At 37.7% G+C, this 15,869-nt stretch overlaps 1 protein-coding gene across 50 annotated transcripts in view; it reads right to left on the bottom strand.

Moving 5' to 3' along the window:
• DTNA (dystrobrevin alpha) overlaps window positions 1-15,869 on the bottom strand; it is a 271,418-nt gene that overhangs the window by 144,108 nt on the left and 111,441 nt on the right. Inside the window, exon 1 of one of the 50 annotated variants that reach the window (XM_078393710.1) lies at window positions 14,335-14,479. The exons of the other annotated variants lie outside the window; for them this stretch is intronic. The gene's annotated coding sequence lies outside the window, so the exon portion shown is untranslated. Of the gene's footprint in view, window positions 1-14,334; window positions 14,480-15,869 lie in introns of those variants that run through there. 50 annotated transcript variants of the gene reach the window in all.

Genomic DNA, 15,869 nt, shown 5'->3' with positions numbered 1-15,869 from the left:
CTACCACTAGAGTTGTCAATATTCAGGCTCCCCTTTGCTATGTAAAGCTTGGCATCCTTTTTCCTGCTGGTAATGCAGGCATGATATTGTGCAGCAATTTTGGGCTATTTCCTGAGAATTTGAATTGTGGATACAGAAACACTATATCTCATATTCATAAACCAGAAGTTTCTTTACAAATTGAATAAGCAAATGAAGATGATGATCCTAAAGTTCTCACAGAAAAGCTTAATATATGGCATTCTGAATAAATGGAAATACACACTATTTACTACCCACGCACCCATCTGTAGCATAAAGTTTCAGTTTTCTACAATGGACCAGATGGAGACTATTCATGCCTTTATGACATACAGGCATCTAAAGTTTGCTGGGCAATGGAACTGGCAAGTTGTGTGAAGGGCTATTATATCCCAGCTTCACTTTCACATACTACCTATGTCTACCTGCAATAGACACAGAGAGCTTGAACACACTACTTTTTTGACCTCCCAGAATCCTGTAGTGAAGCCAGTTGCAGAAGGATTAGTTGAAGTCAACCATATACCTCTGCCCGAGCGAGTGCTTGGAAACTTGACATCTACATAGAACACTGAGCTTCCACCAAAAGTGTCACAGCATCACGAGGCACATTCCTAACTTCCTTGCCACTTTTAACGCCCTCCTTTTTTTTTTACAACTTAGTACCACACAGGATGGAGGTGAAATCATTTTCTTTCTACATTGTAATACTGAAGAAGGAAGATATTTCACTGTAAATGGAAAGCAAGATATTGCATGATGTGAAAGATCACATTTTCCCCTGGTCAGCCACAAAAACCCAAATGTAGAACATATCACAGTGTAATTGGCATGGGAGTTTTTGTATATTGACTGTTGGGGTGACATTTAATAATATAAAAAGTTTTCCTAGGAAGAAGACACTTAAGATTGTCAAAACAGAGTAAGACATGCCTGCTAAAAATATGCTGTTGCAGTGTGGGTTCTGAATTTCAAGTAATTAATAGAAAGAGCTGTGTTGTGCCTGTTTCCTCTTCTCACTAAAATCTACTCCCAGTGGATGTTACAATCCTGATTTAAAGGCTGTGTGTCTTGTGTGTGATATTGTACAGATGGCAACATGGTTGCATTTTTTAATAGGATACAATGTTGTTGTTTTGATTTTACAGACAAGTTTCCTCTCTGAAAGCCTAAAATGAATATGCTTATGCAGTACTGCATATGTATAGCAGTGACTTCTTTTCAATTATTTTCCAGTAACTTAAATTTTAATGGCCGTTTAAACATGTCCCTTATCTGGAAAACGCAGTTCTCTCTATTTTAAAATTCTTCACCCTATCTGTGGGAAGAGAAACTGGGAGAATAAGTTTCATTGCATTTCTCTGAGAAGAGGAGATTCTGCAACAATTCCCAAGAGGTGCATTTCTATACTGGCAAAGCATCATCTGCTGTTCCCCTCTCCCATTTTTACCTTTCTGTTTCTAGCAATTAATCGTTAGCACAACTCCACTGCCAAAGCAGCAAGTTCATGACACATCTCAACTCTATCAGAAGCAATTTCTTCTCCATGTGTACATGCCCATACAAGGATTGCCCTATAAAGCCTTCCAATATGCATCTAATGGCCTTCTCCAGACAAAATGCTAAATCTTGGTTTAGCATTATAGGAACAAGCCTCAGGTCTGTGAGCTTCCTATTCTTCTCTCTTTCCATTTGGCTTCTGCGGCTGCCTAATCATGGTTTATTATTAGAACTGAGGTTAAGCAGAGTGTAGTTTGTCTTGACTACTACTTAAGGTTGGCACAGCAGGCTACAGAGTAATAGAATCTGCTTTGTTTTGTACTAGAAGTCTGAGATCCACAAACCAGAACCAGGTTCAAAAGAATATATGACTTAGGAAATTCTGAGTCTCAGTACCATAAACAAATGTAACTCAGTCCCTCCATGCAAAAATCCACTCATGATAATTCTGTATCTTTCTTGATTTCAATAGCTCAATATGGGGGCAAAGGAGTAATTCATCTCCACCTTCTGGTTCACTCTTGGCAGAGAGGTAAGCCATTTCTAAACCACAATTCTCTCAACGAGAGGTGGAAATCATAGGGTTCATGTACTATACACAGTCTCCTAGGCTGTTTTTAGATGTTGTTAGAATTTCCAGTCACCCCAGTTTTGAAGTACAGTGGTGCCCTGCATAGCGACGTTAATCCGTTCCAGGATTAATGTCGCTATCTGGATTTTGTCGCTATGCAGGGGGGAAACCCATAGGAATGCATTAAACTCCGCTATGTGGGGAATCCTCCATCCGGCCACCATTTTTGCTGCCTGGTAAGCGAGGGCAGGGCACAAAAACGCTGTGGGCGGCCATTTTGTTGACCCAGCGGCCATTTTGGAACCGCCGATCAGCTGTTTGTAAAACATTGCAATGCGAAGATTGGTAAGCGAAACGCTTACCAATCATCGCAATGCGATATTTTCCCTATCTAAAACATCGCAATGCGATCGCATTAGCGATCGCAAAAAATGTGTCACTATGCGGATTCGTCGTTAAACAGTGTGCTCGTTAAGCGAGGCACCACTGTAAACCTTCTCACGTTGGACTGCAAAGTTTGTTTTAGCATGTTATTTGCAAGTACATTTTATATGCGTTAAATTTATTGATCTATAATTTGTACACTGAATGTTTTATAAGCCCATGGTCTAAATTGTATCAAAGAATGACTGCTTTTGTGGTTTTGTGTATAATACACATTCCATTTGAAAAGCAGAAACATTTTCATATTTGCTTTGTTAACAAACATTGTTCTTTTTATTGCTCCTTCTTGATGCATTGTTTTAAGCTGCTCGTGCAATCTGTCAATTTATATATGACACTTCCACACAATTCTGTGTGTAAATGCTGTATATTCTGAAATAACTATAAAATGTGTATTCTTTCTCCCCATTTAAATCAGAAAACAACACCTTTTCCACATGAAATGTAGCATCTGTAAAAAATTGGTTATATTTAAAATACTGCCAAATAAAATATTTTTTCTGCAATACAATCTCTCCCTGCTGAATGATGTAATAGAAAAAGTTCAAATAAATAGTTGAAATCTACAATTATGTCAGACCTCATATACATCATGAATTTTAGTGGGTTTCCTTTGCAATGCCAAGTAATAGCAAAAATAAACCATGTATTTGAATGCGCACACATATATGTGTCCCCCAGATTTCAAAGCTCCGTAGGGATTCCTTCCAACCTGTGGAAGCATTTGGAAGCCTCAGGATGGGAAGAGCCTTTAACATCCTAAAAGTCGATCCGGTTGCTGGGGTCAGAATTGCTGGAAGTGACTTGGGATATTAAAGGCTTCTGCTCAGTCCTGAGGCTCCTAAAGGTATCATCCAAGTACCAGGGTGGGAAGAGATAGGAAGCTTTAAATTGCAAATGAAATCATCACCATTTGCTGTGCAGTCATTATATACAATTTTTGTAAATGGACTGTTAAGACTGCAAAATTTCTATATTATAACATAATATATGATCTCCAACAGGCCTGTGAGAAGACAGAAACAAGGCACAGGAAAGATGATTTGAGACAGTCCTGGTTTACTTTAAAGGGTTTAAAAGTCAAGTTCATGCAATAATGGATTATTTCAGTAATGTAAAAATGTGCACTGGCTTTCATTCTTGTACTTTCTTGAGACTTTCAGAAGAAATATCTTCTAAATTAGTAAATCTCTGTTCAGCCTCCTACAACAGCTGTGGCCCACTCACTCCAGGGAGATTTCATGCATCATTATGTCAGCTCATTTTTCTGTATCTTTAGTCACATTTGAAACTCAGGATTGGAAATTATAGGCTGTTTTACAAAGAGAAGAAATTAACTGAATGGCCTTGATGTAGTCATTCAGATTACTCATTTCAATAAGTGTTATCAGCCTCTTAGCTGTGTTGAATTCTGAAGACAAACAATCCTAATAAATTTGACATTTTAAAAAAATGATATTGAATACCATTACCTATTTAAACAGAATATTGTGAATTATGTCTACATTTATGTAAAGCGAATCCTAGAACAGAACACATATGAGGGTTAGGGAAATATGCTACCAACAGAAAGTTGTCATTTCATCTTTGAAAATATTTGTCAGACTATAATTTTTTCCAGAGCCTTTCCCTCTCACCTGCAATTACTAAGTATGACTAAGTCCTTCATTGGAATGTTTTTACTATTATTAAGGAAACTGGCATGATAGGAAGAATTTCTTCCAGATAATCCACTAGTTTCCAGAAACAAAACTATACTGCCAAAAGTTTAAATGCTTATCTTTCTTTTCCGAGAAAGGGGCTTAGGAATATAGCACCCATAGTTGTGCCACACAGTTCTTCTCTCTTCCTATTTCCCTCACTGTTCACTATGAGGAAAAAAATACTGTTGTCAGCCAATTCCATTCCCTCTCCTAGGATCACATAGGACTGCGGCCAAGCTCAGAAGAAACAAGGAAGTCTGAGGCTGGTCACAGATGACATCATTGCCCTTGCTAATCAAAACTTCATAGGTCACCACCATGCTGAATTAGAGGCACAAGATATAGGAATCATAAAGACTAAATAATGCATTCACCCCTCCTTTTTAAAATAATAATTATATAAAGGTAAAGGTTCCCCTTGACAAATTTTGTCCAGTCGTGTTCGACTCTAGGGGGCGGTGCTCATCCCCGTTTCCAAGCCATAGAGCCAGCGTTTGTCCGAAGACAATCTTCCGTGGTCACATGGCCAGTGCGACTTAGACATGGAACGCTGTTACCTTCCCACTGAAGTGGTCCCTATTTATCTACTTGCATTTGCATGCTTTCAAACCGCTAGGTTGGCGGCAGAATAATTATATACTGTCATAATATTAACTTACTCGCAACTCCTTTTAAGGTTTTCTGGATATAGAGTACACAGATATATCCTGTCTTCTAGGGGCACTCCAGGATTACGCTTGCTAAAGACCACCACAAGCTGGCTCTTTTCTCAGGAATTACAGTGGAGAAGTGGACTCCTTACCTTTGGAAGTGCAGCCAGATATCTAACTCATTGAGTCACCTGGCCAGCCCTATTATTCTATAGATACAACATTTACAGTACAGTGGTAACAAAGCAGCGCTGAATTATATTAGAGTAGCATAACAACAATGATCCTAAGGCAAGCTGCATGTGTGTCTTGAACTGGACTGCAATTATGCCCTCTGTCCCTTCGACCTAAAAACAAAATCTTTTGCCCTTCTTTCTACTGGGAATGCTCTGCATCTTAGCCTGCAGGATTGGGATAATATATTTTTGTCCTTGCATTCTGAGCAGTTGTGAGCCTAGACGTATAAATAGAGACACTTCTGATCATCAGAGTATAAAATCTAATTATGTCATGGATCCCAAGAAAGACAGGCATATGGAGTGCACAAAGGAGGAAACCACTGATAAGCAAGGTGCTGTTTTTCATTCAGCCTTTTATGCTTTTTTGGAGGGGGGGGAGGGATATCCCAGATAATTTCCTCCTTAGGGAAGATGGAAAGTGACCTTGGAAACTACTTGGATTTATTTTCATTTGCAAACCCACAGGAGTTTGATGCACTGAATTAAAAATTAATACTATGTAATTGAAAAAAATAAATATTGTTTTTGTGCAATATTTCATTTCTAGCCAAAATCTGTATGTTTTTGCCTCCTTAATTATTTACTGTATTAAAAAGAGAAGTTTCCCACTTAACAATGGAAAGTACTGTTCCAATGTAAATCATAGGATGTATACCTGCAACTTGGAGATCAGTGGTTTGACTCTCTCTCTCTCTCTCTCTCTCTCTCTCTCTCTCTCTCTCTGTGTGTGTGTGTGTGTGTGTGTGTGTGTGTGTGTGTGTGTGTGTGTGAGAGAGAGAGAGAGAGAGAGAGAGAGAGAGAGAGAGAGACTAAACAAAATATTTTGGCTTGCTTCTGTCTCCTGTGATAAGCAGAATTATTGTTGGGATGTTCTTGCTTTTCCAATTTAACTCGCCTTAAAGTCTTAACTTCAACATGGCTGTCAAAAGATGCTTCAACAACTAATCTACCTCTCTTTAATTCTGAGTTGTAAAAATATCTGTGACTGAAGGCTGCTTAACATCTTTTACAAATTCACCACATCAGACAAACATGCCTAATGCAGTGGTCGTAACAACAACCCAAGAATGGATAGCACTCTCTAATCATGAACTTGGCTTTCTCATTTCTGAAAATGAGAATTTAAGTCAGGATATAAATCTTCATTTGTCTCATAAAGATGAGGAACTGCAAAATTATTTTTCTCACCCCTGAGACAGCAATGCACTCCTGTTGCTTTCTGGACAAAAAGAAAGAAGGAGATTAGGAAGGATTTGAAAACAATGTGCAAAATCTCTCTTTAACACAAATAACACTTCAATACAGGTTGCTGCTCTCTTGCATGGACTTTTGAGGAATCATATTAGAAGCATCAGAGAGAGAGTGTGCTTTGTTTCCCTTCTCAAAAGGAAAAAAACACTATTTTTATACAGAAAATGTTACATGGATCTTAACAAGACAAAATAGCAATACTTTTGTCATCCTCACCCAGATGTGAGGAATCTTGCAAGAGTTGGAAATTTTCTCATTGACACATATCGTCAATGTGAGACAGCCTAAATCCATGGGAATGAAGAATTTAGTGAATATACTTGTTACATTCCTAAATCCAAACACAATTTTTCTGGATCTATTATAAATATGTCCTTCCCTCTATCCTTGAAAGGTCTTTCTTATTTTTTTACAATGGGAGGTTTGATTGGTGTAACTCTAGTTGATTATGAAATTTATAAGCTATATTTCATCCACTCAATTAGGGATGGTTTGTAGACCAAACTCCAGAGCTCAACCCTCAACAGATCACGAGTGACCTACTATGAACACAATTAAACCATTTTTTTTAATTAAATAAGGTCAACTCAGACTGATTATAAGATAGTAAACTGGTTTTATAATTATTTTAGTACATCCTTGACACACATGCAGACTGCTATAACTTTACCAAGGATCCAAACCAGACTACATCACCCTGTAAAATAAGCTGAAAGGGTGCCATACTGCATGATGGTGGCATCATTTAAGTCTTTTAAAAAGTCATTAATTAATATTTGCTATCTTATACAGCCAAAAATTCAGTTCCAATAATTGTTGCAATCTGAAACATTGCAGACAAAAGTGAAGTTTGTGCTATGAACCCTTGCTGCATGTATTTTCACTTTCCCTCCATAGAAAAATCTTGAACATTCAGTAGAATCTGCACTAATATAATGCTCTACCATTTGGCACCTGTTTATCTCATTTATTTTACATTTTAACATTTATATACATGAGCAGGTATGGTGCAAGGATGGGTTTGTGCAGCCCCCAACATCTCTGAAGGCTACCCACCTCTGACAGATTAAGAGATCATCCTAATGCTAATCCCGTTCAGACATAATGACAGACAATGGTTATCACAAATAGAAGAGAGAGAATTTTTTTGCACAAAGGGGTAGAGGGAAGGAAAGAAGGAACACAAATGTTTAGGGAATGTTCCAGCAAAACCAGAATGCTGAGAACCCAGTATGTGCTGAAATGGAAAGTCATTCAACAGTTTTTTTTCTTTAGCCTTGAATTCTTAGAATATGTAGAAATACTATATTTATTCTTTGTAATGTTGTTGCCATTCTCCATAATATAAGCTAGTGAATATAGTGTAAACAAACGAACGAACGAACGAACGAACGAACGAATGAACGAACGAACGATAGATAGATAGATATAAAAAGGGTTATGCCAACAAGTATGTAGTGAGACAATGGGAAAACAAGGATAACCGGCATAACCCTTAAGTAGTTCATGTACATTATACTTCAAAATGCTGCCTTAAATTATTTTCACCACAATGATGGTCTGGAACTATCTTTTAAAATTAGCTTTCTCTATAAAACACATTTCACAGCTTCACAACCCCCAATTCACCTCAGGAATCTGCAAGTTAGATTAAAACATATAAAGCACTACATTGGACATCTAATAGTATAACTTGTAATACAGGGTGCAAAGCCTGCATTTCTCTGCAAAGTCTTTCATGCATTTATCCTAGCAGCTAGCAGCCAAATAATAGGTGAAATCTAATGTTAGTCCTAGGTAGAGCACAGCCACTGAAATCAATGGGAGATCAACAGGACCCTGAATCAGTTGTGATTAATCTGGGATTAACAAGATGTCTGTGAACTCTACTATGTACAGTTTCCCCCCTTATGCAGTCTGTTCCGCAATTGACCTTACCTCTCCCGTGAAGCTAGCAGTGGTCTTTTAAAGGACTACTGTCTAGTTCTTCTGGAGCTTTCCATGGTACTGATACAGCCTGCCTGAATATAGCACACATGTACAGAGGAATCGGCTTTATATTCAGGCAGTCCACTAGTCTATCCTTACTGATATTAGCTGCCCAGTATTTTAGGCAGAATTTCTTCCTAGCCTCACCTGGAGATCCCTGGGATTCCCTGGAGCAATTTCATCCAAGTGCTATACAGAACCACTAAAATTTATGAAATCTGATGACATCAGATTTATTAAATATAGCATAGTGATCTGTCATTAGTTCAAATTAAGCATAACCTAGGCCAGTGGTTCTTAACCTTTGTTAGTCGGATGTTTTTGAACTGCAACTCCCAGAAACCCCAGCCAGCACAGTTGGTGGTGAAGCCGTCTGGGAGTTGCAGTCCACCAAAACTCCTGAGTAACCCAAGGTTAAGAACCAGTGACCCAGGCTTTGATTTTAACAACATAGGGTAGGGTAAACACACCAAGGATTTTGAACAGACAGTTTGAATCTCTTATACCAAACGATTAAAACTCAAATTAGGCTTCCTACATTTATAAGATTTTACAGACTTCAGTTCCCTAAACTTCATGGTGTGGAAGAGTCAGAACCATGGTAATAACTTTTTTTTAAAATTTGAATGGCCCACTCTGTCTTTGTCTGTTCTTATTCATTAATGATTCATTGACTTTTGCTTCTTGTCAGTTGGCTTCACTTTCTCCTAGTGTGGTTCTGTCAGACTATCCAATTTATGCACTTCCGTAACTCACTGTTACTATCTTTTCAGGTGAAAAGCATGACATTCACTAGGGTTTTTGGAGTTCTTTCAATGTCACCTAAGTTTCAGGTGACAGAATCTGCCCATATTTTGTTCTATCCAACGTTCCTTACATTCTAAAAATCTATGCTATAAAATAATTCACACTACTATGTTATCTGTTAGATACAGCAGATGTAGCAAGAAGCCAATGTTATACAATGGTTAGTGTTCTGAATATTAGTATCTCGGGATACTGGAGTTCAAATCGCAACTCAGTCACGAAACTCACAGAGTATCCTTGGGCCAGTCACACTGCCTCAGCTTGGTCTGTTGCACAGGGTTGTTATACAAACAAAATGGAGAAGGACCACCAAATAGATCAACTAAAGCAAAATGGAAGAAAGGCGGCATATAACTGTAAATTGTACTCCTCTTCCTCCTCATCTGATTATTGTTACCATGCAAGAAGTTTATTTGAAGCTCTCTTACCATTAAGTGGAGGTAATAAACATCAATGGAACAAAACTTATTTACCTATGAAACAGCCTTGTGACTGGTAGACAGGTCTTTACAAATCACAAGTTTGCATACCTGAAATGTATTTTGCAAGAATTGGAGTTACTATGTACTTTTTCGGAGCATGCATATGTAGACAAAAGCTTCAACTGGCTCCAATATCTGAGAATATGCATAGCAACAATATTACTACTTATGTGATGCCAATTATGATTTATGGTGACTCTCTCTAGAGTTTTCTAGGTAGAGAGTACTCAGAAATGGTTTATCATTCCTTCATAATTCCATTGCTACTCTGGAACTGTGCAGCTTGCCCAATGCCACACAGACTGTTTTTTCTCTTGGGACAGCAAACTAGGGAATCAACTTCTCAATTCTGGCTCTGCAGCTATATACCTAACTCACTGAGCTTTTCAGACATACGTGGTAGAAAAATGGTTAGTCCTAGACTGTGCACATTATTAGGTACAACACAAATACCTATGACAGTGTACTAAATCTGTTAATATGTGAACAGCCACTAAACCCTCTACATAAAAGTGTTAGTAAACACTTTTTACTTTTGCTGCTGTTGCTGATATTTCTTTCTTCCAGTAATACCATGCAAGTAGTTACTGAAAACCAAGTTAGAGCAGAAAGCAGTTCTGAGCACCTGTCAAAGTGGTTGCAATTCTTCTAATTTAGGAACTGAATATCTTAAGCTTTAAGTCATTCCCTAAATTGGTCTTCCTTTTGAAATGCAAAGGAAGGAAGACATCCCAGTTATCTTTCCAGCATAAGGTCATTCATCAAAGTTCAGGAGACATACTGTAATTTTTTTTTCCAGTATCACTTTCAAAACACTAAAATGTAGCCCATTTTCTGGAAACGGGACTGTAGCTGTCAGGCAACATCAAGCTTCAAACACACTCATGTAAAAATATAAATTTGTTCCCACAAATTGACTGCATATTGCCTTTTTAAAAAAGAAGTTACATCAAAAATAATTTTCTGTGGCATGGTTTATTTTTTTTTCAACCCAATATGAATAATGGATGCTCATTTTTGGTTGTTTGATGTCTCAGAATAGATCTGGGGAAAACTTCATGACGTAGAGGAGTTTCTGTGTGAAGAGCATAAAAGCGGGAAACAGGTGTTATCTCAGCAAACACATGTTTTGACAGTTATATTTGCAAAGGCATTATAAATACAGGAAAGGGGGCCATTTCAAGGAAATGCATCTTAACATTCCCATCCAAGTTACCCCAGTTTCTGTATTTACATTACATGGGACTCCTCACCTGGGGATGATCCTAAACAGCTGCCCCACTATCGTTGTTCTTGTTCTTACTTTTAGGGCAACAACAAAGCAGTCCTATGGACTGCTGTTATTATTGTTGTACTGCTAAATTTCCTCTTCCTGCCTGGCTGATGCTCTACACAAAAGCCCTCCTATGTGGACCATGCTTCATGTACAATGCTACATGAAGTATTTTCTGCGCACCATGTTTGGTATTCCAAATATATGATGTTACCTTCTTTCATCCATAAAAAGCTACTTGGTTCTTTCAAGCTTTCTAAGTAAGCTTGCCAAAGTTAGTAAATAGGACAGCGTAGAGATGCAACACCCCACTGCACTTGAAATGTAGATCTGATTAAATTGTTTAAACCAGCTTGGTTAACATTTTTCAATATCTGCCTAACTTTGGAAAAATAGGCAATGGTAGAAGCATTTTACACTATAATTTATTACACCTTTTTTACATCTTTGTATTCTTCCAGTGCAAAAGAGACAGTACTGCTTGGTTTTGTCCCTGTTTAGATGTTTTAAGCCATGAGCTATGACAAAAACAAACAATGAAGACAAAAATATTGAGAGCAGCTAATAATTGCTAAACACCATGTTTCTGCTTTTACAGACTTTCATAAATATATACAGGAATAATCCAGATGAGAGAGCACATTAATCTTAATTAATTTTGAATGCACTATAAACAGAACCAAGCCTAAAGAGGTTATTATTTACAGGATAATAGAGCACCCATTATTATTAGAAAATTAAAAAATGTACCTTTCAAAATATATCAGGCATCATGTTCTTATCCTAACAAAAGATGAAATTTCTCCCAACCCCACCCTGCATTAGTATTAATAGGACCATAAAGCAAAGCAAGTGACAAATGTCCAACTGTTCCAGCAGAACAAACATGATTCTTACATCACAATGTATATTCTGCTCCCTTTGTTTTAGAGCTGCAGAAGACATTGCATTAAATCAAAGTAGCATAAATCTACGCATAGGGTTATGCACAATCATGTCCACACTTATCCAGAGATAAATGACATTGAAATTTACTTTCAAATAAACATGGATAGGACTATGATGCAAGTGCCCCACACTGTAGTTAGTAATGTCAGAAAAAAAAATCCAACCTGTGCTGGTACTTAAACTCGGAATACCAAGAAAGAATTGTGCCCTTTGGAGTAAACATCAGCACCATTTATTCACCTTCTGCATTCAGGTTTTGGGGACCAAGTGCCTAACCCATTGCAGCCAAACACATTGTGCAACTCCAAATCACTACACATTGTTCTAGTACACATATTTTTAGAAATCTATATTTAGCTGTAAGTAATCAGTGGATGTAATGATTAAAAACTCAGAAATGCTCAAGGCATGGACCCAGGAGTACTGAGTATAGTACACAAAATGTTATTCTCAAGTGACTCAAGATCTGTAGACTAGCAACACCTCTGAACTCTTATTCCACAAAGACTTTTCAAAGGGAGCTTCAGTTCATGAATTGTTAAGCTGGGAGGCAGGTGGATTTCTCTAAATTTTACATTCTGTGACACTTCTTTCACTTTCAATTCACCAGGTGAAAAATGGTTTATTGCTCTTGTATGTATACACATCAGCATGACATTTAGGTATTTCTGATTTACAACCAGAAATGCTTGCTAAAGATTTTTCATGGACAATAGTCAAATAATTCTGCATAGAAATGGAACCTAAAGGATAAAATGACCTATGAAGTCCCTCTTGGGTATATGGCTGATGAACCATGCCACTTGCATACAGCAACCCAGAGGATTTCAAAAATTGTTTTTAAAAGGTGAAGGAAAAAGACAGGTTACTTACCTGTAACCATGGTTCTTCAAGTGGTCATGCTGTGAATTCACACAATAAAGGGTTAAGTCAGCGCCATACTCAGGTATCTGTGGCGGATAAATGGAACTGAGGATTGGGCGGGCGGAGCATGCGCAGTATAGACAGTACTAACGATGTTTCTTTTACAGAGCTTGAGAATGTTCCGAGGAGACCAGCGCAGGCACTGACTTAACCCTTTATTGTGTGCATTCACAGAAGACCACACTGAAGAACCTTGTTTTCCGTCGCTTCAGGTATTATTAACTAAAAGTTTATAAATACGAAAACTCATAAAACACAGCCTTGTTTATTTGGTACTGAGGGGCCAAAAGAGGCAGATGCAGATTTTGATACTTTAATTAATAAAACTAAACAACACACTTTGTTCATTTTTGCTGAAATATAAGCACTAGCATACAATGCAATTTGGCTGAATAGGGTTATGTATCAGAAGTTGGCAGTTTGATTTCCAACTTTGTCTCCCAGAAGAAGATCCAGCCTTTGTAGCCTTGGGCATGTTGCACCATTCCTAGGCACCTGCAGAAAAATGGCGTGGTAAACCACTTCTGAGTATTTTTATAGCTAGAAAATCATGGAAAGGGTATTATTCAGAACTGATTTGTCAGAATTGATTTGACAGCAAGTAATTACAGTGTTGAAAAAAAGTTTTTCAGAAATCCAACCAATCTTTCTGTCATGTGGCACATTTATAAATAACGTGGATTAGCACAAAGTAATTATATGGACCTAAAGCTAGCCTGCTTCTCAATAACTGCAGCTAGCATTCTTCATTTTTTAGCTGTCTAATGCAGTAAATGCTTTGTATAAAATTTGGCTACTAAGTTCAAAAGATTAATTGGCTGACAGTTTCAGAGAAAGCTTTTATCTCCTTTCTTGTAAAAATGAAGACGCATACTCAAAGTCCAATCATGGAAGGTGGAATCGATTACATCAAAAAGAGCAAACATTTAGAGGTGACTGGCATATGCCAATTTGGTTAATGTCTGGCTGGCTCTTGAAAGAGGCTGTCCCATCCTGGGACTATGACGTTTAAAACAGCATATCATCTGGAGAATTCTGGCAGTTCTAGATTTAGAGCACACCACTAACGGATAACCCTATGCCTGTAATGAACATCAGAGGGAAGTACCACTGCAATGTGTGTAGAAACTATAGGAAATCCTTTGCACTAAATAAACAAGCAAACCCTTATTTCCAAAGCTACAGGCAAATTTTTAGATAAATTCCTCCAATAGCAACAAGTAAAGCCTCCATTTGAGAGAGTAATATGGCAGTGTGTGAAGAGAGTTAGAATGTCAAAGAACACAAATAACCTGGAAGACATCACAGAGGTCTACGATGACAAAAAAATTGTTTGTTGAGTCTCAGAATGGAGGACTTCCGTTACTTAAAACTTGAACAGCATTACTTTATATTGCGTCGCGCTTACAAACTTTGTTATATCAATGAATACATTCATAAAGACTGCAGGCAGAAAATAGTAAAGAAACACTGTTTTTTCACTAGGAACAAGGAAGGGTTATTTTAAAAAAACTAATCAGTGTTTAGCTTACCTCAGGCTATTTAAAACTGCAACATGACTTTAATTCTCCTCTGTGAGAACAATGTATGTAGGGCCAAGAACCATTTGACCATGAACATTTCTACACAAGGAACTCCAAAGTAACCTTTAACTTTAGTGCTCATTCTCCCTCTTGTGCTCAGCACAGAGCAATCTAATATACCTTATCATGTGGTGTGTTGCTATGGCAACAATGAATCCAGCTGCTGCAATACAAAAGACTGACAAAAACTTGTTTTTCCACTTCCGCCCACCTAGTTAGAGTCGGGATGCTTTCCTTATAGCTAAGCAGCATATCGAACTCAAATACATTTCTAATACCAATGAACCTGGATTTAACTATGTAGCAGAATGTTTTTTCTTCTTTTCTTTAGTTGTATTAGAATGTAAGGAAGGAAGGAAGGAAGGAAGGAAGGAAGGAAGGAAGGAAGGAAGGAAGGAAGGAAGGAAGGAAACATTCTAAACCTTACACTGGGAATTCAACGGTTTAGTCAACAACACATATCAATGACAGAAAATAGTATAAAATTGTCACTCTTAGCTGAAATTATAACGGGTGGAGGGAAAAAAAGACTTTTAAGGGAACAAAAAATGGAAATCAGTCTGACGTTATGTTCAGCTCACCAATGTAATGAAAGTTGCTTGGATGCAAACACTCTCCTGAAATTCAGAATATTCACATATATATGGAATGGCTGGGATCCACATTTGCCTAGGCTTAGAATAGGTTCATGTAAATAAGTAGGAGAACTGTGACTAAGCTAAGCCACAGTGGTTTAAAGGGGCCTGCTCTAAGGCTGAAGCCAACATAGTATGTCTAGATTTACAGTACCATGTTTCCCATATCCATGTTTATCTTTTGTACACACACACAAAATGGCAAACTAAGTGCAATTAAGAAACTAAAGGACTTCCCGAGATAATGAACAATCTTCAAAGCAGACAAGGAATACGTTGTGGAAAGCAGATGGATGATAAATAAGCTCTAAGGTTGCCTGAGTGACTTTAGTCTCTCTTGTCATCCATTTATTTCTTCATCCTTTGATGAAGACTGCTAATGGACTTATATACAGAAACTACAAGTGAAGTGCATTTCCCATGGAAACCATAGTATTAATTTTATTGCCTTTCATGACTACATTAAATGGGGTCAAGAAAACAAAAATGAAAAATTCAAGATGTTTAGAAAGCTTAAGAGGATTTTAAAGGAGGCCAAGTGTTTCACATACTTCAGTATTTATTGTATCTTTGCAAAACAAGACATTAAAAAATCCTCCTGTGTTCTGAAAATATTCTGTGGTCTAGAACAGTGGTTCTTAACCTTGGGTTACTCAGGTGTTTTGGACTGCGACTCCCAGAAGCCTTCACCACCAGCTATGCTGGCTGGGGTTTCTGGGAGTTGCAGTTCAAAAACACCTGAGTAACCCAAGGTTAAGAACCAGTGGTCTAGAACAATGCACAACCACCCATATTGTGAAGAGTGGTCTTAACCGACCAGATAGGCGGGATATTAAATAAATAAATAAA

Source organism: Pogona vitticeps, chromosome 4 (genome assembly GCF_051106095.1).
Source record: "Pogona vitticeps strain Pit_001003342236 chromosome 4, PviZW2.1, whole genome shotgun sequence".
In the NCBI taxonomy this organism is placed as follows: domain Eukaryota; kingdom Metazoa; phylum Chordata; class Lepidosauria; order Squamata; family Agamidae; genus Pogona; species Pogona vitticeps.
This window is presented reverse-complemented; position numbering and strand designations above follow the sequence as displayed.